A 27,660-nucleotide genomic window follows, 5' to 3' on the forward strand; every position below is an offset into this window, starting at 1 on the left:
CCTTTCATAACACATTCTATATGTACCTGCATAAAAAATTTGAATAGCATTTGGCAAGTGTAAATAAGGTCAATAATCTCATTTGCTGGACTTCTGTTTATTGTTTCCATCATCTGCTTTTATTATATAAAAGGAAATTTTTTCATATCACCTCAAATTAACTATGTTAGATTTTATAGACATCCCTTTGATTATGATTAATCAATTAATTTGATTACATAGTTAATAAATTTAAAAAAATAAGATCTCTCTATATTATAAAGTATAATGATGTGCAAAACATCTGTTCACTCACTTTCTAGTTTAAGGAAAATAATGTTAATAATACTTTTGAAGCTTCTTGTGTATTGTATTAACATCCCTCCTCTTCTTCTGGGAAATCAGGACCATGAATTTGTGGTGATAATGCTTTTGCTTTTTTTGTGTTTTTTTTTTTTACTTTATAAAAGCGGTTTTCTATTTTCACAACTTGCTCTTTTTATACAGTATCTTCTTAGCTCATTTCTGTTGACAAATGTAGCTATAACTCTTTGCTGTCCAGTAGGTCATATTATGCATATACAAGAATTCATTTACCCAATCTCCTGATGACAGATATTAGCATTTTTGTTATCACAACACCCCAGTGTTTTATTATTACAAACAATGCCTCCATGAATGTTCTTATATCACTCTTGTGGTTCACATGTGCAACAGTGGAGTGAAATCTCTATGGCTTAAAATCTGCTAAATAATACCAGATTATTTGTAAAATGCTATATAATCAATCCCCACTCTGAGAAGCAGTGTATATAAAAATTCTAGTTCAGTCACATCTTTGCCAATATTTGGTATAACTTACCAAATAAGTGAATGAATCATGGCACTGTATTGCGGTTTCATTCAGTTTCAGGAAGGACCTTTCTATTTCTACTTTGAATTAAAGTTTTTATTACAAATAGGTGTTAAATTATTTACACCACAATGAGATGTTTTTCTCCTATAATTTCATAGTGTTGTAACATTAATATTATTAATATTAAGCCATCATTAAATTTATAAAGCAAAATAAACTTGGTTATGATGTAATTATCTGTTTTGTACACAGCTGGATTTGTTTTGCTAGTGATTTGTTTAGGATTTTTTCACCTATGTTCATGAATGGGGTTAATCTATAATTTTGCACTCCTGTATTGACCATGTTGAATTTTGATGTGGTTGGGACCCCCTTTTTCCATGATCTCATTCTAGAAAGTTGGGTAGAAATCTTCCATAAAACCATTTGAGTTTTGTGTTTTCTTTGAGGAAGATTTTTAACTATTGAAAAAAATTTTTTGGAGATTATAGGGCTACTCATGCTTTCTATATCTTCATAAGTTACATTTTTCTAGAAATTTGTTTAATTGTTCAAATTTATTGAAATAATGTTATTTATTTTCCTATTTTGGAATTCCAATTAGATATATGTGGTTATTGTCATTATATCCTCAATGTCTCGTAAGGTTTCTTTCATATTGTGTATGTCTCTTTCTGTCCTGCATTAGAGGTATTTTAATTTTAGATCTACTTTCTAGCCTTTCTTTTTCCAGATGTGTCTAACCTGCTGTTTAACATTTATACTGGTATTTTCATTTCAGTGATTATGTTGTTCAATTACAGATGTCCTATTTGGTTAGATTTCATAACTTCTTAGTTACTTTTATAGTTTGTTAGTCTTTGCTCATTTCTTCATTCTATTTCTTTACCCATTATTATTATATATCCTGTATCTGTTATTCAAAGTCTTTAGGGCCTCGTCTTACTATTTATTTTTCTGATGATTCACCCTCATGTCTTAATTCTCTCTCTTCTGTGTTTTGAGGTGTTTTTTTTTTTTTTTGAGCCCATATACACTGGAACTTCCTATGTGAGAAGTTTTTGAAGCCTTAATTGAACTTGATATTTATTTTTGAAACGTGGGTTGAGTGTGATTTTGTTTGCTTCTACTGGATGGCTGGGATACCATCAGCTAGGATCAATTTTAAATTCTTAGATTAAAGGGACTGTTTTTTAATGCACAATTATTGTAAATGTGGACTCCAAAACTTGATTACAAATTCTCATGGAAAAAAAATAGTTTTTCCCTTTTTATTTCTTTTGAAATTTCCTCCAGTATAGCCCTAGCTAAGATAGACTTATAGTTTTATTCATCAGAATTTCCTCTTCCATTCACCCTTTTTCTTACAGTTGGCCCTTTCTCCTACCTTTATGTTGGTCTCCAATAAAAACCTCTCCCTTCAGAGGCCCAAGACTTTGACTCCCTTTCCCAGTATGTAGTAGTCTATTAATGTTCAAGCTCTATCCAGCTGGAGAATTTGGGATAGCCCAGGTTAGCCAACAGCTATAGTATTTGCTCACCTTCCTTCATCTTTTTGGAAATCATTCATAGTTTTAAAAAGTAGTTTTGATATTTTCATGTAGAAGTGTTTCAGGATGTATAGACTCTCATAATGCCAGATGTAAATGTCTCTCATTCAACATAAAAAAAATGTAACATTGTATCCAACCTGTCCAATTTTAAGGACAATTGCAAAAAAATAAGATAAATGAAAAGAAATAAAACCATGTGCTCAATATGGCATTTCATTTTTATTTTTTTTAAATTTTTTTTTTTTTCAACGTTTTTTATTTATTTTTGGGACAGAGAGAGACAGAGCATGAACGGGGGAGGGGCAGAGAGAGAGGGAGACACAGAATCGGAAACAGGCTCCAGGCTCCGAGCCATCAGCCCAGAGCCTGACGCGGGGCTCGAACTCACGGACCGCGAGATCGTGACCTGGCTGAAGTCGGACGCTTAACCGACTGCGCCACCCAGGCGCCCCTGGCATTTCATTTTTAAAATATGGTTTAAGAACTTGTAAGGAATAAAAATTTTAGTTTTAAATCAATTATATTTTTAATAATTAACAGGCTTTATTTTTTAAAGCAGTTTGGATTTAAAGAAAAATTGAGCAGAAAGTACAGAGCATTCAACTATACTATCCCACCCCTTTGCTATCATTTCCTCTATAACTAACATCTTGCATTGTTAGTGTGGTATATTTTCTATAATTGATAAGCCAGTGTTGATATATTATTGTTAATAAAAGTCAATGGTTAGGATTCACGCTTTGTGCTGTATGGTTCTGTGAGTTTTGACAAATGCATAATGGCATGTATCTACCATTATAGTATCATTTAGAATAGTTTCACTGCCCTAAAAAGCCCTTGTTGTCAACCTATTTATTCTTCCTATTCACCCTTCAACACTTGCAAACCAATGATCTTTTTTGTCTTTATAGTATTGTCATTGTCATTAATATTTCCATGTTTACATTATTCATTAATATTGTCATTAATTTTTCCATGTTTACATTAATTCAATTTTTAGCTTCTTGCATTATCCATTCTAAAGTACAAAGGACATTATTTCATTTTTCCTCATTCATATAGTACTTACAATATTTAGAATATTTCTACATCCATAAGAACTTGAAAGAATAATCTTGAATATGGAAGTGCATGCTCTGCAAGCCTGCCTGGGATACTTATAAGCCTGACTTCTATTCTTAAGCATTGTGGGGTTTTGTTTGAAAAGAAAGGAAATTCTCAGAATAAAGTTGGTAGAACTAAATGAAAGCCTATCAAGTTGTGAAACAATGAGACCCCAAACCAAAGTATGTTGCTTCCATTTTGGAACAACAGAAAAATATCATCTTAATCCTTGGAATGCACTGAGATATCTACCCAATAAACCATAACCGTCTAGAATTTCAGTTCTGGTCTAGCACTTGAGGTTAGCCATGAATAAGATGAGTTCACTTCCCCCATTACCTTGAAGCACTTCATTGTTGATTCTATCCACTTAGCTACTACTCTGATAGAAGTCACAATAGTAATTTTATAATTACTATATGTTGCTAAATAGTTGGCAGAAATTATTCTAAAAAGTATTTTAAAATTAAATAAAAACTGTTTTCAAGCACTGCAATATTTTTCACTTCTTACGGACCGCATTACGGTACCAATAAGAGTTTTTCCACAGGTCACTTAGAAATGAGGATGGCCACACTAAACTCTACCTTCTTACCTGACTACTATAAAAAGAATGCTAAGCCTTCAGAAAATGTGATGCAAAGTTCTGATCCCTAATGCTTAGAAATGTTCAAAGTTAATAGCACATAGTAACGACTTCCAATCTAGAAAATAAAAAAGAAATACAATACTTACATACAGGCAAAAAGGTAAATATTTCTGCTAATAATATTGTGAAATATTCAGAACAGCTTTTTCTATAACCTAACCCAGGGCTATAGTGAGAGCTTAAAAACACATAATAATAAATCAAGCCAGTATGTCATATCTTTTATACTAAAGGTTCCTAACAATTGAGAATTATCTAAAGTCATTAATGAGCAGATCAAATCACATGGATTTGGAAAAAGAGAGAAAGAGAGAAAATCTCAAATCTGATTTAAGTTCACTTTTTCCTCTGGAAATAAAAAAAAAAGTCCCATAAAATACCAAATTTAGATGGGATAGTAAAAAGTGGAAGGAAAGAATGGAATGAAGCTAATGTTTGATCTCTATCCAAATTCCTCTTTCTTTTACCTACAGGGTTTATTTCCATTCACATGTTACCCATGTGATTTTGAACCACAGATTGAAGCAGCTGAACTTTTGAGTTATGCATGCACAAAACATTCAAGTGAAGTAAAGAAATGAATTTCTATAAGGCCTGTGGCCTCTCTTCCAATCAAAGTAAGGAATTCAATTATAACTGTTTAGCTTTGTTAGCCCGAGTTCTACTGTGTCCATTACTGCTGTACATATATATGAGGTATTTAAGAAGCCAAGCATGGCTATTAATGTCAAGGTATTATATTTCAGGACATGTGAGACAAAACTTTCAGTGGTGTGTGTGTGTGTGTGTGTGTGTCTGTGTGTCTGTGTGTGTGTGTGTGTGCGTGCATGAGTGTGTGTTTAATATTTTAATAGGCATAATTGCAAGCCGCAAGCCGCATTTAATAGTTTTTACTTCTATCTTCACAAAAGGCACAAAAGCTTATCCTGCTTGTTACAGCAAACTTAGCCTGAAGAGTTGAAAAATGACAGCAGAAACCATAGCCAGTGATTTGTTTTTTCAAGGGGGTTAGTGTCCTGAGTGTGAGGGCTTGTAGAAAAAAAGTGATCAAGCAGAAAAACACATCTCTGTAACATGGTGCATCTTGGGCTCAAGCAATCACCAGATATGGTGATGGAACTGGGTTCTTAGGGTCCATATAGACCTTTAGCTTCTGGATTATTTTTGGGGGGTGGCATGGGAGTAGAGCTTAGAGAGGAACCTGTGGTGTAGCAAGATGGGCAGGCACAGGTTAGTCAGTGAAATCAGTATAGAGTCATTGAAAATCAGACTTGGCAGTCTTCCCTATTACTTTACTGCATTGACTGTGACGGCATTCTCTAAGAAATACTTCTTTCAAAGTGAAATTCGGTACCTTAAACTCTTTTGAGAAGAACTTCCAGAATGAGGCTTTAACAAAGTACTAACGCTAATATACTACTGCTGCTGCTACTACTACACTAAAGAATCCTGTGTGCAGCCTGGTTATTTTAAAGAGCATCATATTAATTTAATTTAATCAGCATTAAATGACAAGCATGAGAAGGAAGCTACATTGTAGCATGTCATTTCTTTTCATGACCAAACACAGGTGAATTGGTAACTACTAAAACTGAGACACCAATGAGCAAGAGAATTGGAAGGGCATTTTGAGTTAGAAATCTTCTGTTCAGTTCTGTTGATTTACTAGATGCAAATTTAATTTTTTGCTTCTTTAAAGAATTATTAAGTAAGCTGTAAATATGTTAGTGGTTCAAATTATCAGTTTCAATTTGATTTCTTGATATTCTATGGGGTGTTACTTCTGGCCAAAATCATATTGTGTCAGCAATTTTACTAGTTCAGAAAAGTAGTTTGAAATGAAAAGTTGCTCAAATAGCGTTCAACAATTAAACTTTAGATATGTATTTAATAGTTAAGTCATAGGACAAAAAAGGATTCATCCTTCTAAATGGCATGTCTCTACCACTTCATCTGATGTTCCCCACATAGTTCCCAGAGAATAGTGGTAGTGAAAGGAAACAACATTAACTAGCTTTATTTTAACTGTCATTAAAAAAAAGACTGTTTTGAAAACCAAACACATATTCATTGTAGAAAATTTAGAAAATAATAGAAAATAATGAATAGTAAATAAAATAAATAGTATAATATATAAGTATATGTGTAGTTATATATTATATAAATGTAGTGTCTAATATTTAATAAATAATAAAATTTATAATAGTAAAATAATTGTAATATATATAATAATAAATCCACAGTCCTGTCAAAGATACCAATTCCACTTTTGTAGTATTTCATGTTTGTTGTTTTTGTGTATTTTAAAAATAAAACAGGATCATATTATAATCTTTTAACTTACATTTACAAATATTAATAGTGGGAAACATTTTTCAAGTCCTCTACAATGTTATTTTAAATATATTACTATACCAACCAATTCTGTGTTTAGATTTTTAAATTGTTACTAGGTTTTCAGTTTCATGTATGATTGTAAATAATATCCTCCTGTAAGGTTAAAATGGCCACTACATATTAGCACTTATTTGATGCTAGTGTTATTATGTATTTTTTTTAATTATGGAAAGAGGCCTGTTCTTTTTATTGCTAGCTTTTCTTTTTTATCAGAGATGAGATAGAACGTAAATAGTAAAACATATAAAGGCAAAATGGGAACAACGTTCCCAAACTCTATAAACTTCATTCCTTTAGAACCTAGGCATATTCAGCAATGCCTGTTGTGGATAACTGAAACATTATTATAGAAGCCCAGGGAAATGAGAGATAATCCCAGATAGACTATTTCTATTATGAAATTACAAAAATGGCTGAATTAGAATTCTTTACGCAAGCTAAGACTGAGAGATTCTATTGTACATTGAAGAGGGACTTCTCTCTAACCTACAATTTAGTTACCATTGCTATTTTGCCCTCTTGTAATAGATTAGAGTTTAGAATCAGCAACCAATGCCAGAGAAAGTACCTGAGTCATGATTCATTTGGTTAATAAAGAAATAGACACAAAGTGAGTAAACAAGTCTTTTTAATTCTACTCACATTAATCTCTTAACTTTGCTGATGTCAGTCTTCCAGTCACTCAAGTGTTTCTACACTATTATTTTCTGTCTGTTGAGGAAAGCTTCAAGTGAAAAAAACAAAACAAAACAGGATGACAGAGGCAATCCTCACTCCCACACCCCTTCAGGAGAAGTAGTGGAGTGGAAATCAGCATTAGTGACAGTGTCTTGAAATACTGACACCTTATGTGTTATTGATTTATATCATTTTTCTAACTATTTCTGATATAGTTAAAAAGTCTCAATAATAATTTACTCATTTTTAGCAGGTTAGTTTCATTTGGGCCAGAAATATTTGTGAAGACTACACTGTAGATTCAATATAGGAGAGATCAAAGAATACACACTTTTGTCCCATTTTAATGTGAAATTTAATTTTGCACACCACTGGAAAAATTTCCACAGTTGTATCCAGAAAGGATCACTGGAGAATGCACATACAGTGAAGTGTAATTACAAAAGCTGTAGCCATTTTCCTCTCTAAACCCTTTCATCATTAAGTTGCCCTGTTGTTCTTTGGGAAAGTGCAGTCAAACTCAAGCTGAGAGAGAAGTTTGGGTAGCATGTGGCTGTCTCATGTATTGTAAGACTCTCTAGCAGGACTTCAAAGCAGAATCTGATTGTTACAGATGGGAAGAATGCTTTCCACAGAAATACCTTTTTAAGACTCATGGTGCTGTAATTCATATGGTAGGCACTTGTGATTCGTTCCTGATGATGTTGGGATCATTTAACTCACAAAACCATTGTCGCTACCATAAAATCCTTTCATCTGTAGCCAGAAAGGTTTATTCCAAGCAAATGAAAAATTTTCATTAAAGTATCACCTTAATAATGGGCAAATATATATATATTTTGGTCATGTTTAAAATGTAAATTTATGAACATATTCTGAAGATTCATTTCATGCTAAGATCTTTATTTATTTGATGTCCTAGGACTCTTTCCAGTTCATTGAAACCGGAAATCAATTTTAGAAGGAATATGGAGATTATTATCATTAAATCTTTCAGTTGGCTTATTCTAAACAGCCCTATAAATATTGCATATGTTTTAAAGAAGGTACTTTCAACTACAGTAAAAATCCCTTTAGTGTTCTAGTCAGTGATGCTCCAGGAGGTGAATTTATATTCTTGGCATCTTTTGAAAACAAACGAATAGTTGGTTTGTATCTTGAAGTCTGAGACAACAGAATTCAGTGTCATTATTTCTGAAAAAATAAATTGGAAAACATTTTCCTGAAGAATTCCTGAGAATAAGATGGCAAGAAAGGTGACTGGCATTTTGACTATCCATCCATCCCTCCCTCCCTCCCTCCCTCCCTCCCTCCCTCTCTGTAACTATGATCCACTTACAAATCAACATTTACTAAATTCCTACTATGTGCGAAAGTATTATATGTAAATCTGATACTTCAAATAGATATGTGAATCTGAGTTTTTTCACCTGTAAATAGAACTAAAGATTAATTATTCTTTCATATTTGAAATGAATATTTAAATCATAAAAAGCCACCTCAAAAAAAAAAACAGTACATTGAACAGAGCCTGGCAAATAGCAGTTTTAATATATTTTTTAATAAAAGATTTTAATCATGGAATTTTAGATCTAGAAGTGAATTTTAAGATTATATATTCCAATCTTTTCATTTTAAGGATGAGAAAAGTAGTATCTAAAAAGGTGAATTATAAAGGCAAACTGTTAACAATATAGTTGGGGTGAGAACCCAAAGCTCTCAGTGAGTGCATTTCTTACCATTCAGCCAATTCATAGCTATTAATACTGCCCGTATTTTCAGACATGATTTCCAGTTCAAAAGGAACTTTAGAAAGAGTTCCTAGATACCAAATTGCTTTTACAAATCATTGCTTTGGTGTGTTAAGTGTAAACAAAACAGAAACATGTGAAATAAATTTCCCTTAAAATACGCAAATATAAAACCAGCAAGGAAAAAAATCCCTAGAAAATGCTTTTGGACATTGTAAGACCATTCTTTTCTACCCATCAACATTTTTTTTTTGCCAAGCCCTAAGTGCAATTTGATTTGCCAATCACCAGTTTTTACTGCTGTTTTCAATAATATATCAAACACATGGGATCTATTCTCTCATGGATGCTCATGCATAATTGGCTAAGTGAGATGGAATAAGAGCAGAACAGACTCATGCTAAGGAATGATGATCCCATTATAGTAGTTTGCACTACTCAAATTCAACCAGTATTTACTGAGCATATACTCCAATAATAGCCAGGGAAATACATGGAAGAGTAAGATATAGTTCCTGCCTCCAAGGAACTAAAATATAAGGGACACTTACCCAGATAAATAAAATTTAACATAGAAAAAGAGAACTGTTATAAAATAAACACATTTTTAATAAAGTTTAATAGATGGAAGATATACATCTGCTTAGAGGAAACTCAGAGGATAATGGAGGACATACCCAAACATTTACACTGTTAGACATTTGTATATCTTTGCTTCAGCTTCCCATTTCCGACACAGGAATAGTAACACTGGTTGGTTGCAGTGAAATAATGTCTGTAAATACATCTATCCAGTACTTGTCACACAGGCAATATCAGTAACTATTACTTCCTCACCTCAGGATACCTCTTAATGCTTTAAAAGGTCTATTAGATAAATCTGCAATATATTATACATGGTATCATTCTTTTCATTTATTTAGTTTTCCCATTAGTAAACCTAGTTCTAGAATACTCAATTATGCTGACACAGGATCATACTTATTATAGTTCCAGAAAGCAAAATTGGAGAGTGGAAAAGTAAGTTTGGAGAACAGGAAGCAACATATTCAGACAATCCTGCTTTTTAAAAACCTATTTTGAAATAGTAAATTGCCAAGAATTGATTAATACTTTCAAACCTAACATACAGCTTGGTACATGTAGGTGTTCAGTATGTGTTTATTGATAGAATGAGTGAATTTGGAATGAGCATGTTCAAGTTTTACTTGATTATATTTAAATTAGTATGGTAGTCAGAATTCTCAGAATGATCCTCAATGACTCTGATAAGTCTTGCCCTTATATAATCCCCTTCTTCTTGAGTGTGGGTAGAACCTATGCATATTATATACTCCTGTAGTATGGAAAAAAATTTAATTTGAAAAAGTAACAAAAGGGAAATTTGGAACAGTGTTGAGCAGAAAGAGGGTGGATAGATAATCTAATCATACGAACCCTTTATAAGCAAAGAGTTTTCTTCAGGTGGCCCCATAAGAGGAACTTGGAGATATTTGAGGCATAATAAGGGCTTGATGCATCATTAATAGATTGAACATTGTTGGGTCATGTAAGAAGGAATGTTGGTAATTTCTAGCCAGCAAAGAAATGAGAACCTCAGTTCTATAACTGTAAGGGACCAAATTTCAGCCAGCAACCTGAATGAACTCAGAAGAGGATTGTTCCTCAGAATCTTAATAAGGAGTTTTCTTGCCTAATATATCAGCTTTGTGAGATCTGAAGCAGAGAACTCAGCTGAGTCTCCCCAGACTTGTGACCTACAGAACCATGAGGTAATAAGTGGGTAGTATTTTAGCTACTAAGTTTTCACATACCCCTGAATATATTGCAGGTCTAAGAAAAATTAATGTAATTCTAATTTATGAGGTAAATTGAGAGTATAAGGAAACTTGAAAACTACAACTAAACAATTACAACAATTATAAATTCTAAAACATTTATTCTATGCCAGGTCCTTGGACTGTGTAGACATATTTGTAGACATTAGTAGACATTGTAGACAATAGTCACACCAACCTCATTAGGTAGCTACAGAGAATATCAAACTTTCTATAGAGAAGCAAACAAAGAGAAGTTGAATAACTTTCCCCAGGTCACACAACTACAATATAGTAATGTCAGGACTCAATTCAGGCTTTAGAGTCTGAAGCCTTATCCACTGAGATTACTGCCTGTTTAAAATAAGTGAAAAAAAAACCCAAAAAATTAAAATAAAGCATGTTTACTTTTCACCTAAAAGATGAAGTAACCAATGCATGTCACCATGTCCTCACTCATCCCCACTCATTTTCTCCATTAAGTGCCATGTGCCAGTACGTTGAGGTATAAAACAAGTACCTTGGCAATGCCTGAGCATACTGTTCATTGGATCTGGGGAAGATGGTTTGTTGGGAAACAATAAGGCTATGAGGAGTTTTCAGCTGAAATAAATACTTCAGTAATACTTTCAGTTGAAAGTGATCATTGGCCACATGATCATTGGCCACATCTGGTTGTACACTGCAAGGTGTTTCTAATTAATATATCTTATATTCAAGGAATTCTGGGAAGTCTTATATGGCTGAAAGGGTGAACAAGTTAGGAGAAAACTCTGAGCACAGAAATAAGCAAGCATGCCAGTAGAAAACTCTAGGCTCGCTCAGATACAGCAGTGAGCTCAAAATACCAGGCATCTAACCACCTGTCATTGACTTCTTTCACCTTTCAGGATTAAATTCACAGCCTTCAAGGTATGATTTCTCCAGCTCCATCTTCTGCCATTCCCTGACATTTAGTCTTCCCTTGATTTAGAGATTACTATCTATACAGTTTGATGAATCAAATAGTGCCCATAAATATGAGCTTCTGCTGATGAAATATGCTGTCCATGTTAAGTCAGCTCCTACTCATCCTTTAAATTCAACATAAGCAACATCCTAAAACCACTGTAAAGAATTATTCCTATGTGCCTCCTCATACTTATTTTTCTCTATATACTACTTAATTTGTGAGTTCACCCTAACAGGGTATAAACAGGGACCATCTCTTTCTTGGGTTGGTATATCCATTGCCTAGTAGAGTGTTGGGCATTGTTATTATGTTAATTAAAAACTGATACATAAATAGTAGAGAGACATAAAGCAGACTGGCTGAATGTGTGATAACAGCTAATTTACACAAAACTTAGTGCAGCAGAGTCTCTGTGCTAAACACTTTACAACTTCTTTAATGCTCAACCCCTTTCCCAGCACACCCCCCCCCCCAGAAGTTATTATCATTACTGTCACTGTAGAAAAGAAAACAAACAGAGAGATTAGGTACACTGTCTAAGGTAAAACAGCACAGGTAAGATTTGAATCCTCTGACTCTGCAATCCCTGCTCTTAAAACATAACCCAACTTTGTGGATTCAGAGCCTAGGATGAAACACGCATACCTTGGAGATATTGTGGATTTAGTTCCAGAACACTACAAGAGTGAATATCTCAATGAAATTACTCAAATGAATTTCTTGGTTTCCCTGTACATATAAAAGTGGTGTTTACACTATAACTAGTTAATTAAGTGTGCAATAGGATTAGGTCTAAAAAAATCCATGTATATAGCTTAATTAAAAGTATTTCATCACCAAAAAAAATGTTAATGACCATCTGGGCTTTCAGCAAGGCATTACCTTTTTGCTGGTGGAGGGTACTGCCTGGATGCTGATGGCTGCTGACTGACTGACTGAGGTGGTGGCTACTGAAGGTTGGGGTGACCGTGGCCATTTCTTAAAATTAGACAACAGGAACATTTGCCACATCAGTGGACTTTTACTTTTGTCCATGGATTTCTCTGTAGCATGTGGTGTTTGATAGTATTTTACCCACAGGACTGGGTTCTTTCAAAACAGGAGTCAATCCTCTCAAACTCTGCTGCTGCTTTACCAATTCGGTTTATATGATATTCTAAATCCTTCGTTATCATTTCAATAATCTTCACAGCATCCTCACCAGGAGTCAATTCCATCTCAAGAAACAACTTTTTTGCTCATCCATAAAAAGGAATTCCTCATCCATTCAAGTTTTATCATGAGGTTGCAGCAATGCAGACACATCTTCAGGTTCTACTCCTGATACTAGTTCTCTTGCTACTTCCACCACATCTGCAGTTACTTTCTCCACTGCTGTCTCGAATCCCTCCAAGTCATCCACGAGGGCTGGAATCAACATCTTCCAAACTCCTATGCATGTTGAAAATTTGACCTCTTCCCACGAATCGCAATGCTCTTAAAGGCATCTAGAGTGATGCAACGTTTCCAGAAGGTCTTCAATTGACTCTGGCCAGAGCCATAAGAGGAATCACTATCTATAGCAGCCACTGCCTTATGAAAGGTATTTCTTAAATAAGAAGACTTGAAAGTGGAAATTACTCCTTGATCCACGGACTGCAGAACGGATGCTGTGTTAGCAGCCACGAAAACAACATTCATCTCATCGTACGTTCCCTCAGACCTCTTGGCTGACCAGGTGCACTGTCAATGAGCAGTCATATATTTTGAAAGGAATCTCTTCTTCTGAACACTAGGTCTCAACAGCGGGCTTAAAATATTCAGTAAACCATGTTGTGGACAGATGTGCTGTCGGCCAGGCTTTCTTATTCCATTTATAGAGCACAGGCAGAGTAGATTTAGCATAATTCTTAAGGGCCCCAGGATTTTCAAATGGTAAATGAGCACTGGCTTCAACTTAAAGTCACCAGCTGCATGAGCCCCTAACCAGAGGGTCAGCCTGTCCTTCGAAACTTTGAAGCCAAGCACTGACTTCTCCTCTTCAGCTATGAAAGTCCTTGGTGGCATCATCCTCCAATAGAAGCCTGTTTTGTGTACATTGAAAATCTATTGTTTAGGGTGGCCACCTTCATTAATTATCTTAGCTACCTCTTCTGGATAAGTTGCTGCAGCTTCCACATCAGCACTTGCTGCTTCCCCTTGTGCTTTTATGTTACAGAGATGGCCTCTTTCCTTAAACCCCATGAACCAACCTATGCTAGCTTTGAACTTTTTTTCTGCAGCTTCCTCACCTCCCTCAGCCTTCACGGTATTGAAGAGAGTTACAGCCTTGCTGTGGATTAGGCTTTGGCTTAAGGGAGTGTTGTGGCTGCTGTGGTCTTCTATCCAGACCACTAAATAGTTCTCCATATCAGCAATGAGGCTGTTTCACTTTCCCATCATTCATGAGTTTGGTGGAGTAGCACTTTTAATTTTCTTCAAGGACGTTTCCTTTGAATTCACAACTTGGCCAAGTATTTGGTGCAAGAGGCCTAACTTTTGGCTTATCTTGGCTTTCAACATGTCTTCCTCACTATGCTTAATCATTTCTCGTTTTTGATTTAAAGTGAGAGATGGATGACTTCCTTTTACTTGAAAACTTACAGGCCACTGTAGGGTTATTAATTGGTCTAATTTCAATATTTTCACATCTCAAAGAACAGGGAAGCTTGAGGAGATGGAGAAAGATGGTATAATGGCTATGGCTAGAGCACATTCAACATTTATTGATTAAGTTAGTCACCTTTTTTTATAAGCACAGTTTGTGGTGCCCCAAAACAATTACAGTAGTAACCTCAAATATTTCTTACAACAGAAATCCATAAAAAATATAATAATAATTAAAAGTTTGAAATACTGCAAAAATTACTTTAATGAGACACAGACACATGCAACAAAACAAATGCTGTTGAAAAAATGGTGTCAATAGACTTGCTTGCCACTGGTTGCCACAAATCCTCAAAATAGAATTTCACATTGAGCAAAGCTCAACAAAATGTAGAGCATTTTTTGGAGAAAAGTAAAGAAAACGAGGCAGTGAAAAATGTTACGCTCTTAAGATATACCTACTATAGAAAATCTCTTTTCCTTTCTTTAAGAATGCTTTTTAAAAAATACTATGGCCAGTATAAATAGAAAATTATTTTCAAAGAGTGGTGAGGAGGAATCTGCGGAAGAAGTTAAGGCTCAAAGAAATACAACACAGCAAAGAGAAAAGTCAAGTCCTTTTTGTCATAGACTGTTTTTCACACAGTACAATATTCATAAGGAATTTCGTTAATTTACTTTTATACACAGTGAAACTAGAATGCCATGCCTTCAAGAAGACTCAATAAAATAATTGCAGCTGATCCATTCATTTCAGAAATATTTGTTGAGAAGCTGCTACATGACAGGAACCATGCTAGCTAATGAGGATATAGTTTTGAACACAACAAAGACAGTCCCTACCCTTATATCACTTATAAACTAATGTTAATGAGAGCTAATATCACTAGGAACCATGCTATGTATTTTAAATTCAGTATTATCTCATTTATTCATCACACAACTGCCCAAAAGGGAGAATGAGTTATAAAGACCTTAACTTGTCGAAGCAACACAATCAGTGGAAAGCTGTAGTAAGAAACTGGTTTGTTGAATCTGGGACTTGTCCTTTATACCACTTGCCTGTGTTGAAATCCAAATAATACTGAAGCACTAGTATAATGTATTAGTGCTATAGTTGTAGCACTAATAATGTCTGAATAGTAATCATCAAATTTTAATGACTGTAACCCTTTCTTCCTACTCAAGCTTTTACTTATATTCATAAAGGCTAATTTTCAGGAAAAAATGTCCACTTTGATTTTTCTGATATTGACAATTTGAAAAGAAATATTTTACCACCACCACCTTGTCCGCCCTCCTGTCCCTGCCAAAAAAACATAATTACCTTTCAAACCAACCTGTGGAACTAAGTTTGCCTTTCAACTTTAGTGTAGCCTTAATTCATGACAGCATTCCTGAAATTCTGCTCAGATAATGACAGACATGGCAACACTTACAGTGAATGACTATTGCCAAAAAGTTGATCCATTAGTTTGTCTTACTTATCCTTGTGGTTACTTCATGACTATTTTTTTTCTTTTATATTTATGTTTGCAACTAGCACAGTACCTAACACATAGTACCAAAAGTAATCTGGTCTTTCCTTCAAAAACAAACAACAGGGGTGCCTGGGTGGCTCAGTCGGTTAAGCGTCCGACTTTGGCTCAGGTCATGATCTCGTGGTCCACGAGTTCGAGCCCCGCGTTGGGCTCTGTGCTGACAGCTCAGAGCCTGGAGCCTGTTTCGGATTCTGTGTCTCCCTCTCTCTCTGACCCTCCCCCGTTCATGCTCTCTCTCTGTCTCAAAAAAAAAAAAAAAAAAAAAAAACCAACAACAAAAACCCGATACTGAGTCCTACTGTATATATTTTACGAACAGATGCCTGTAAATGAGACAGATGATAATTCATCAGCTAAATTTTTTAGTATCAGCTAAATTTTAAAGGTTTTTTAAATGGTTGAAAATCAAATAATTCTCTTTTAAGGAATATGAGGACATGTGACTCATTGATAAAAACAATCCTTGTAATTCCATTTCCCAAATGACCTAGGTTTTTAATTTCAAGACAAAAATACCTGATTTTAAAAGATAAGTATCTACCCTCTGGGCAAAACTGATGATTTCTCATTTTTCCTACCATAAAAAGTGATTCAAGAACCTTGTAAATTATAGGTTTCAAACAACCATTTAATTTAGATTAAATTAAATAGCAATTGTATGTTAAATAAATATGAAATGGCTCTGAAAGTATTTGTTAAAGATTAAGAATTCTGTAATACATGGCTTCTGTTACACATTTGTTATTGCTGATATTTAAAAGAAATCACCATTTAATTGAAATACTTAAAGAACACTTACAAAGGAAAGCATAGCATTTAGTAAAACCCATAAGAATCTAATAAGCCCAAAAGAGTAGCTCTTAAAAAAGTGCCCCTTCTCCAACTGTGTGGCAGAATGTCTGCAGTGCAAACATGGCCCGGATCCTATACAATCTTTACAAATGCCATGATTAAATTTGCGAATATCTGCAAAAAAAGGGGTTTTATTTTAAATATCTATTATCAAAGTAGTTTTGGGCTATAGGATATAGGTCCCACCTGACATTAAAAACAATCATTGAATGAACTAAAGGGAGATGAAAATAGGAAGTACCTCATATATCCATCACACATTTGAATATAACTATCATCCTTTGGAGAAAAAATTAAATATTGCAGAGCACATCACATCATGGCTTTTATCCTGCATTTTCCCCTGTTTTTCCAAGTTGGGAGTTATGAGAAATGAAAAAGGAGGCTTCCTTTGATCATGCCAGAGGTCTTGAATCTTAAGGTTGTATCTTTGTTAATGACACCCAAACTATTCAACTTATAGAAAATACCATAAAAACTTCAGCATTGCAAAAACCGAGTATTTCAGGGAGGGTGGTGGCATTTTAGGTCAAACACTTCAAGGCACTTAAGGGATCTGAAAGATGAAAAGACTGGAATATTGAGAGAGTGAAGTAAGCGGAGGCTACATTCAGTATGGGTAGATCAAAGATAAAGAGGAGTTGCCAGGACTTTTGGGATTAGCTGGGTATGTGTAAGAATAAATGAAGGAGCATAATCTACTGGTAATTCTACAATTATTAGAACTGGGAGGTCATGGATGTCTTTCAACAGGAATCTGTAATGAGATTAGGCAACTGATTTTCAGACTAAAGATAATCACAGATGCACGAGGCTGGGAGTTAAATTGGAATACACTTGGAATATGCAGCAGTTGAATCTATTGCCCCTCCCTTAAAGTTCAGTCCAGATTTACCAAAAATAGTTAAAATTTCAGGATCTAGATGTTAACAGCCAAGCCTAGAGCTAAAAAATGTGGGAATTTTATTATGATGTGACCGTTGGCATTTTTCTTATCCTAGTCATAAGAGTTACAGCTTCAGGAAAAAAAAAAAAGCAACCGGGTTCCCCAAATTACCTAATTAATAATAGATAACAAAAGAAATTTAAAGTGATTACTAAAGGAATATGGCTTTTATGATAACCATTATGTCTCAAAAGAGTTGTGTAACTCTCATACTAACTTTCAACCTTAAATTCATTAAAGACAGATTATTTCTCTGAAGGGATATCCAGATGTTCTCTGCCAGCTGCTTAAAACCTCCCAAGACAACTGTTGATTCTTATTGCCTAGAGAATGCTAGTTTCTAGAAAAGATTACCTAGCGAGTCCTATGAAGCACCAGTGACAGAACCAATGTGGCACCACTGATTATGAATTTGGATAACCTTAATCGACAATTACAGTGGATATTATCAATTAAATTGTAGTTCAAGTTCTCTGACCTACTTGGCAAAGCTAATTCCCATCTCTCAGTTTTTATTTCTCTAAAGATCAAACAAAAGGATTGGACTAAGTATCTCTTAAAGCGAGGTTAACCTCTGGCTAAACATAATCATATGGGTATTTATTAAAATGCAGATTCCTGAGTCTCATTCTCAACTAAGTTGAAATCCAAATCTCTGGGATGAGACTCAGATTCAGCATTTCAAACAAGTCCCTTAACTGAGGTCTGAGTACTGTCTGACTACAAAATTTTTAAGGTTCTTTCTAGCTTTGCGATTTGGGTTGATCCCTTGATATCTTTTATAACTTTGTAGTAGTTAATGATTTAAGCCTGCCAAAAAACAAGCAAAACAGTTTACCTGTAAAATAAATAGGTATAAAAATAATGGAGTGCTTTGTTACTCCAAGTTTGGGTTTCCATGAAATAGTATAGGAAACAGCATTTCAACCTGCCCTTTCAGCTCTGGGATGTATCCCAACCTCCCCCCTCCCCCCTTTTTTTAATTATTATTTTTTAAATTTTATTTTAGAGAGAGTGAGTGAGCATGATTGGGGAGAGGGGCAGAGGGAGAGAGTAAGAATCTTAAGCAGGTCCTATGCTCAGTGAGGAGCCCAACACAGGGCTCAATCCCACAACTCTGGGATCAGGACCTGAGCCGAAATCAAGAGTTGGATGCTCAACCACCTGAGCAACCTGGGTAGCCCCCCCCAACCTCCCTTTACAAGTGCTATCCTCCTTTTGTCGCTAGTTTCCATGAAATACACTTTCAAGAAGGGCTCTCACATGATGAATTTATGTCAGCGGGTTATTTTTATCAGGAAGTTTCAGATATGGGGGCCTCATCTCAATATTTAAATATTAATATTTGTAAAACCCATATAAAGTGCCATGCCCATCATAATGAGTTACATAACTGTCAATTCTGGAATGATAAAAGCCTTTTTCCTCTACTAGAAAGATTTCTCAGTTGGAACTGTGTCCTTGCTCTCCCAAACCGTAGTATTAAAAGGAAACTATTTTACTCATATTTAAGATGAAACCTTGTTAACTATCAATTTGGTTACTCTTATGATAAATTATAAAGAGTAAAATGCCAACATGAAGAAAACTTTCTGCTAATGATAAATAAATAGTTTAGGGTATAGTGGTAATAGGCAGCTTTTTGGAAATAATCATTTGCAAAATGACACGTAAGTACCCTTTTGACTTATGTTTTTAAAGATAATAAAATTTTCCCAAAGCACATTGAATTGTCTTTATAATTAGGCCTTTAAATTAATCATGACTCATCATTTATTATTTATTGAGGAAACTTTTCTGTATGGTACTTGCCTCTTTATTACCTACTACTTCAAAGTGCATAGCCTGATTTGAATAGAGGATCTGAGACATGTAATATTACAATGATTCTCAGTGGAAAACAACTTTTCAGCTCGTGGGGTTAAAACAAAGCTTGTTAATGGGAGAACTCTGGTGAATTCCAACTGGTATCATCACTGAACATGTAAGTAAAAGTAAGTTCTTAGGACACTTCAGCATTTCAATTGATTGACTGAGTCAAGTAAGTGGGTCTACTTAGATTTTTGTTTCTGCTTGAAAAAAAACTGAGATAGCAGCATCTGTAGTGATAAGTGGTTCAAATGGTTGTGTGACTACATCATGTAAGGATATACTAACTTTTTAGTGGGGGAGAGATGGGTAATAAGTAATAAAAAGTAATAAGAACATGGTTATTTTAGTGTCCTAATTTAGGGGCAATTTTTAAAGATCATGTGAAAAAAGCAGGTAATTCCTATGTATATTCTTAGCATAAATAAATGGGAGAAAATTATAAATAAATAAATATCTCATTTAAATACATTAACCTATAGAATATATCTTGAATGATACACTGGTTTTCTGTACCATTAACCTTTTTTTTTTTCTTCCCTGCTCTATGAAATTCTTCTCAACTGGCCCTGTGGCATTACACTCTCAGGTTCTCCTCTGTTCCCTCCTCCTCTGAATCTACTTGCCAGCTTCTCTACCTTCTTCACCTGAAAAATATGGGTTCTCCCAACATTCTGCCTTCAATACTCTACCCTCCCTCTGCAAACATTGTCCACCAGTGAATCTTTTCACTGTTACAGCTACATCCATTATCACTAAGTTAAAGACTGAAATCTCCATCACTACTTTCCTTTTCTATATCAAATTCTCAATCAAAAATTGCCAGTAGGTCATTTCTTTGTATATTCCAATCTAATCAAACAGGTCTAAATATTATCCATTATTCATCTTCTAGAACTTCTCCTTCAAAAATCCTATTAATATCTGCAAATGATAATGCTCAAACTATCTGGCTGGTAATCCAGGTCCCAATATGCCATACTGTCAAATTGCTGTCCCTGTATATGTATAGGCTTTCCTTCTGGACAGTGCATTGGAGAACAGGACAGATTTGGGAAATGTGAATTCTATTTCTTTCTCTGTCACCAGTGTCATCTCAGACATGTTCTTTAATGTCCCCGAGTCCCCATTTCTTCTTCTGTCAACTGGGGATAATAACACATGGAAGAATACACATATCGACTTAAGCACAATGTGACAAAGTAAAGCTCAACAAGTGATTGTGAAGAACAAATGTGACACATTTGCTTGTGTCCTTCTTTCCATCTGCTTTCTCTCCTCATCTATGTCTAACTCATCATTCAAGAGCTAGCTGTGCTGCCTCCCATCACAATATTTAGAGAAATTTCTCTGATCACTACACAGTTTGCCTGCAGAATACACTTAGATAGTGTCTTTTCTTGTATGTATGCGTTATTTTATTTTCAACTTAATTGTAAGATGCTGAAAGAGTAGTTTGATATCCCAATTTTTGGTGTATCAGCCAGTAAGCCAAAAACAGTAGCATTTGCTGAATAAATCAAATGCCATTGTTCCTCATACTAACCAAAGTCCAAGGGGCCTTTTAGACTGAGGAGTAGTTGTGCTTGAATCTGAGGTTTTAGTCATTATTGACTGAAAACATTGTCATGTTTGAGCCAGGGAGATCTGTGCTTTGGCATTCTCTTTGCTCTTTTCTCAGGAATGTATTAAGATTTCGTATTTGTGAACGTTGTAAGTATTTTAACCCACCTTTACTGTCTCTTTTCTGTCTGCCACATGTTCTCACAGAACTTCTAAGGGAATGTGAAAACTGAAGTGCATCGTCTTCTTCACTTGGGCACTATATACTCTCCAAATGTAACTTAACATGAACAAAGTGTGGACTCTACCCAAGCAATGCTCAGGAAAGTCTCTCAAGATCCGGAAACAAACATTCTGGGATACTCTGCAGGCCAGATGTGCAGACTACAAGATGGCATGTGGGAAAGGAGAGAAAGAACCCAAGCCCATTAAATCTAGCACATTCCCAGGGTGGCTTACTTTTCTTTGCAAAAACGTGGAGAGGTGGGGGGCCCTTTGTTCCTGGCTGCCATTTGCCCACACTTCCTGGATGTTTATTAATATCAACTAAAAGAGAAAGACGGGTATGTTTGAGAGTAATGGCTATAATAAGTAGGTAGAAAGCAATCCCTCAACCTAAAGTGTTTATGTGCTTGTTTCTCTCTGAGGTCCAACAGCTTCTATATCCACTTCATTCACCACATGACAGAATTCAGCAAAATCCTACACACTTACTGTATCATCTTGAGCAAACCATGTTGCCAGTTGGAGATGTGGTGTACTCACTACCTCATTTGAAAAACTAAGAAATTGTTGTAGATGATTTTGAAGTTCCTTTGCATCTACAATTCTACCTTAGTGAAAGACTAATCTTTCCTTCCCCAAATAACAGAACTCTTCAGGTCAAACTCTAATTACTCTCTTTGGCACTCACAGAAATGGTTGCCAAATTTTTGGCTAGTGACTGACATTTCATATCCACACTAGTGCACTTTCAAACACAAACCATCCCGAGCCTTTCTTTGTTCTTCAGAGATGTCTGTTTCCGTCATCCCAAGAAAATGCAAGAACAGCCAAATGCAGGTGTTTGGGCATGGCCTAACAACTATGGTGCTTTGTCTTTTTTTTTTTTTTTTTTTTTGAGGGGAGATCTGTTTTAATGTACAGAAAAAGTCACAAAGGCTGATCCCACAGTCTTGACATTTCCTCTGGTTGTCTGACATTCCCTCTGAAGTCCATGGGGATTCTGCACTCCAAAGGTACAGGCCCATCACAGGTAAATGAAGAAATATCCAAAGGAGGAGAATTTTAGTTAACAAGAAAAAAATAAAAACCTTAATATAGAAAAATAAAAAGTGATTTTGTTGTTATTGTTGCTGGGAAAAAATGGGAGTTTAAACAGCACATTTATTTCGTTTTAATTTCTGGGCTGTCAGACATCAGCTCTCAAGCCCTGATTCGGAACACATGCGAGGTCCCTTTGAAGTTTGGGCTGCTTTTCTTAACAATGGCAGAGAGATATAAAGAAATTAAACTGCAACATAATCATGAAACAGAACTTCTGGACTCCTGATTTACAAATTGTCATTATTTCATTATTTCAAGACTTCATTTTCAAAGCTTCATTGTGGTGCATACCTTTTTGTAATTTTTTTCTGGTTAAGCTCAAGATTCAGCTGTACTTTTCCCCTCCAAAATGAAGCATTCTACTTTTATTTTAATCAACTAAAAAAATAGTTTATTGTGGTTTTCCAAAGACAAGAAAGGAACTGGAAAATTCAGAGGAATATATTAAATGGAACCTTTTTGATAAAAGCCATAGCAATATAGGGTTTAGCTCTTAAAATACCCAATTCTCTTGGCATAAAGACAAAAATGTACCTTAAATTTTCAGGCAGTCCAAAGAAAATGTCTACTTTGTTTTCATGCTCTAATAACAACGGTCTTTACCAAAGATTTCAAGGATCCTGAATAAAAACTGCACTTTAAATTTGGTCTGGTAGATGCCACATTTAAACACACAGACACACACAGACACACACACACACTGATTTCATGTTATCATTCACTGGTCATACATATTTATTTGAATGGATTATGGAATTTTATAATCCAACAGACCTTTATGTAAATATGAACAGGCTAAAAGATTCTTAGTACCTAAAAGAGTTTTCCTCACTGAATATTTTTTCTTGTAATATTTATACTCTTTCCAAATACTGCTGTTTTATTCTACCTGTTTCCATTTTTATAATGAAAACTTCCACTCAAGATTTCTTCTTTGCTATAATCTTAATGGTTACATAGTTTTGACCTTCAGTACACCTTCACGGAGTACTCACCATGTTTTATTTCAAGTTCCAACTTCATAAACCAAAGTGATATGGGAAGTTGAAAGAACTATCCTCATCAGTGGTCAGCTCATACTGACTTGTGAGAACTAGTTGCTACATTTTCAGAAACTTTGTAAGCCAGGTGTAAGCATCTCCATTATTAAATATTAATATACATAATATTACAATAAAAAAGTATACTAAAACAAAGGTACTAACACTCAAAACTTATCACTTCCTAATTATTTAGTACTTCTGCTGTTGTTTATGGTCCTGGGATTATTTGCATCTATGGTATCGATATGGTGGAAATATTGTGTGATACTTTGCTATTGTACATGTCTTCTCAACTTGTGAAAGTGACTTCACATTGGTAGCTGAAATTGGTCATGTGGGAGTATTATAGCACAAGCCTGTTTTTCTGTTTTGTTTTTGTTTTTTTGTTTTTGTTTTTTTTTTGTTTTGTTTTTGTACATGTTTTGATAAACATGTACCTGCACACCATTAATTGTCCTTTGAATAATTACCTGAATTATTCAAAATAACTAATTTATGATTTACGATGATCACTTTAAGCTATGTATTTCAATTAACAATAGGAAGCTGGAATTTATTCTTGTTAGTCTTACTTTTTGGGTAGGATTGAATGGGAGAACTGGAATATGTGAAACTATTCCCACTATTTCCACCTGCTTTCAGCCTGAAACTCCTCATAGTTCCTTAACGCTGCCTACTACTCTTTAATCTCTTCACTGTTATTCAGTGCATTGATTTTCTTTTCATATTCCCAGCTTCTAAGGTTTTAATTTCTCCTCTGCCTAGAATAAAATTGCATTTTCACATCTCTTGAACCACCTCTTAAAGCTTTAATGAAAAACTGCATACTCTTGATGTCAATAGTAATTAGCAAGGTTGGTATAAGGTTCCTCTTATTTTCTGGCACAGGAGCAGGAAAATGTGGTCCAAATGAAACAAAGAAAATTGTACATAATTTTTTTTAGGAAGAGTGGGGAGTAAAGTGTGTATTGCTGTGTCATTACCTTAGAATTTTGGACTGTAAGTATCTAGAAGGGAGGTACCAAGTATGTCAAGCAGCCTAATCCCTTAAGTATTAAATAATCAACAGATGGGTTGCCAAAATCCCTCCCATTCTACTTTGACAATGGCCTCCATCTACAAATGAAAACATTTCTATGTCAAGTAGTTTAAATTTTATTATTCTGATATGAATGACTGTCTTGAATACAAACAGGTTTTAGACACAGAAAATTAAGATCTCTTTCTCCAGAATGGATGTGGAAAAGATTTGGATAAGAACTGGAGAAAGTCTGACTATGAAAATCAGCCATGTGTTGAAAAGACTGCATTATTTATATACAACGCTATAGCTATAGCCTTTGCTCTAGCTCTCAAGAATGCTAGATTCCCCTCAATGCCCAAAAGAGAAATAGAAAAAAGTTTAAGCAAAGAAAATACTCATTTGTATATGCTACAACTAACTACAACTTTTTCACTAAAAACTCCTCTTTAGATAGTTTTCTAATATTTAAGATTAGTATTATTTATAGTTCATGGTGAGAACATTAATCTAAACATATTATCTAAGCTCTGGTATAGCATTTTTAAGGAGCATGACAATGTCTTTGATAAAACTGTAAGATCTAAAAGTCAGGCCTACCTGCGTTCAACACAAATCTGTCTCCTCCTAAATTCTAAAAAGAGAATTACTCTAGTTTTCATTAGAATCATTGTAAGTAATGTCATATACAATTTAAAAAAATCAAGCAGACCAATATTTCTCAAACTCCACATAATCAACATTTTGGATCAGTTAAAACTTTGTTATAGGGCACTGTCCTGTGCCTTGTATTATGTTTAGCAACATCCCTGAGCTCTCCCCACCAGATGTTAGTAGCGCCATCCAGCTGTGCCAACTGCAATGTCTTCAGACATTGCCAAACATACTCTGGAATGCAAAGTTACCTTGAGTTGAGAACCACTGAATTAGACTGATTTTCAACAAAAGTGTTAATTTCATACATAACACATTTTTAGAATTTTTAAAAATCTGATGAAGAAAGCCCCATAGCAATAGTACTTTCACTTATTAGATACCTCTGTAATTTTCAAAAAGTTTTAAAACATTATCTCATTTAATTCTTATAGCAAATAACAATATAGGTTTTTATGTCCATTTTGATAGATGAGAAAACTGAAAATATAAAGGAAAATAACTTCCCAAAGAGCACTCAGTTATTGTGCTGGTTTTAAATATATTTAATTCCAAACTACATATATATAAATTCAGTGAAAAATTATTGAGCTTTGACTACTTAGAATCTGTGTAATTTATGTGGCTCTTAGCTTTTATATTACACTTACTTTAGAATATGAAGCTTTTTAAAGAATGTACACACATTTATTTTTATTTTTTTCACACATTTTTGAAGTACCACCTATTCCACTGAGCATCTAAAAATAGGCCCCACTTAAAGTTTTTTCATGGTGCCTCTTAATGTATAGAAAAAAAAAACTTTATAAAAATTATGTCTTTTCCTTTAGAATAAAATACATTATCATGAAAACAGTATTGTAAAAATATCTAAAGTATACTATGTACACATACTATATATACATAGCAAAATACACTATGACATATACTATAGGTATAAATTTGATCAGAACTAATTCCATAGAAGTCACCTTTAACTCTCACTTTCAAGGTACTTCTGGATCTGGATGATGCTGAAAATGACCCTACATTCTTATACCTACTCTGAAGATAGCACTTCACTATTCTAGCCAATGTGTCACTATATTACCAAGAGTAAGGTAAACTGTAGGGATACCTCATATACTAAGCATGTTTCCCTTAATGCATTTTGTTTTCTTTCCAGGATTACAGATTCCATGTCACTGGGTTGCATGACACTGTGGATCACTGGTCTATCCTTCTCCAAGGAATTACCTAGCTATGGCTCCAAAGGTCTGTGGCCCATCTTGTAAGGATGGGACACAATGACATCATTGCTGGATTCTACTTTGCTTTTTGAGGTTGTGGTAAAACCCACCTGTAGTCAAATTTTGCCTGTCAAATAATATGACATCATAAAATCTGTGGGGAATTCTTAAACTAGTGGTATGACTCAACTGGTAATAACATGAATGACGTAATCTTAATATGCATCATAGCATCTTATGACATGCCCCTTCTTTAAAAATCTTTTTAGACAAAACTTCATCACTTAAGAATTAAATAATTTAAACTTCCTACTATAAAAACTGCTATTATCCCTCACCTCGTGACAAATGTTTTTAATATATAGTTAACCTGGGCGTTGTCTATTTTACCTGAGAAATGCTTTCCAAATGAGCATAATCCAGAGTTTTTGTGAGAACCTCCTTCCTCACCTCTATGTTAAACTCATTTTTTCTGACTCAAACAAAATTATACAGAAAAAAATTCAGCTTTCTCTGTTCTGAATGACATTATATCCTGCAGGATGGATTCCCCACCCTTGGGATACTTTGGGTTTTAGTGGATGTTTTCATAGCATCTGCTTGAGGATTCTAAGCTTTGTAATGCACATGGCATTGTTTTCTTCTTTTAATGTGAGGATGTTCCTGATATGAAGAGAAAAGAAAGATTTTCCTGCTATCCCATGTTCTCTATTTCCCCAGGTTTACACCCAAACTTTCTCATCGTTAGGATAAAAGTTCTGGTATTCCCTGATTCATATTAGAGCTTTCTAGGCCTTTAAAACTTTAAGATATCCATTAAACTATAAATATCCCAGTATCTTCACCATCTCCACCCTAAATATTTGATAATGTTGGAGAGAAAAATGGGCTTTCCAAAGTCCATAGAAAGGAGTTTTTAATACATGTTAGCTAGCTTGTAAGAGACAAGGTAGCCTTAGTGTGTGTTCACTTACTCTAAGATGCAATCCTAAACTCTCAAGTGCCTTCGAGCCAGTGAGAGACATAAGGCAAGGTCATAGATTATAACAGGACAGAGATAAAGGGATGAGCAAGAGAAGAGACTCCAAGAGCATCACTAGGAGTTAACAAAAGTGAGTAATTCTGGCTGGGAGTCAAGAGGCTCTTTAAGGAGAGGATATTTTATGCTGGAGCTCAAGTATCAGTACAACTTGGCCAGCAAAAGGGAGAGGAAGAGCTCTGAAGGCAAAGAATATACTGAGCAACTTATAGAGAA

At 34.7% G+C, this 27,660-nt stretch overlaps 1 protein-coding gene across 11 annotated transcripts in view; it reads right to left on the reverse strand.

Moving 5' to 3' along the window:
• The window catches only part of HDAC9 (histone deacetylase 9), a 938,649-nt gene that overhangs the window by 81,312 nt on the left and 829,677 nt on the right, over positions 1-27,660 (reverse strand). The window lies entirely within an intron of this gene.

The sequence above is a fragment of the Neofelis nebulosa genome, chromosome 4 (genome assembly GCF_028018385.1).
Source record: "Neofelis nebulosa isolate mNeoNeb1 chromosome 4, mNeoNeb1.pri, whole genome shotgun sequence".
Classification (NCBI taxonomy): Eukaryota; Metazoa; Chordata; class Mammalia; order Carnivora; family Felidae; genus Neofelis; species Neofelis nebulosa.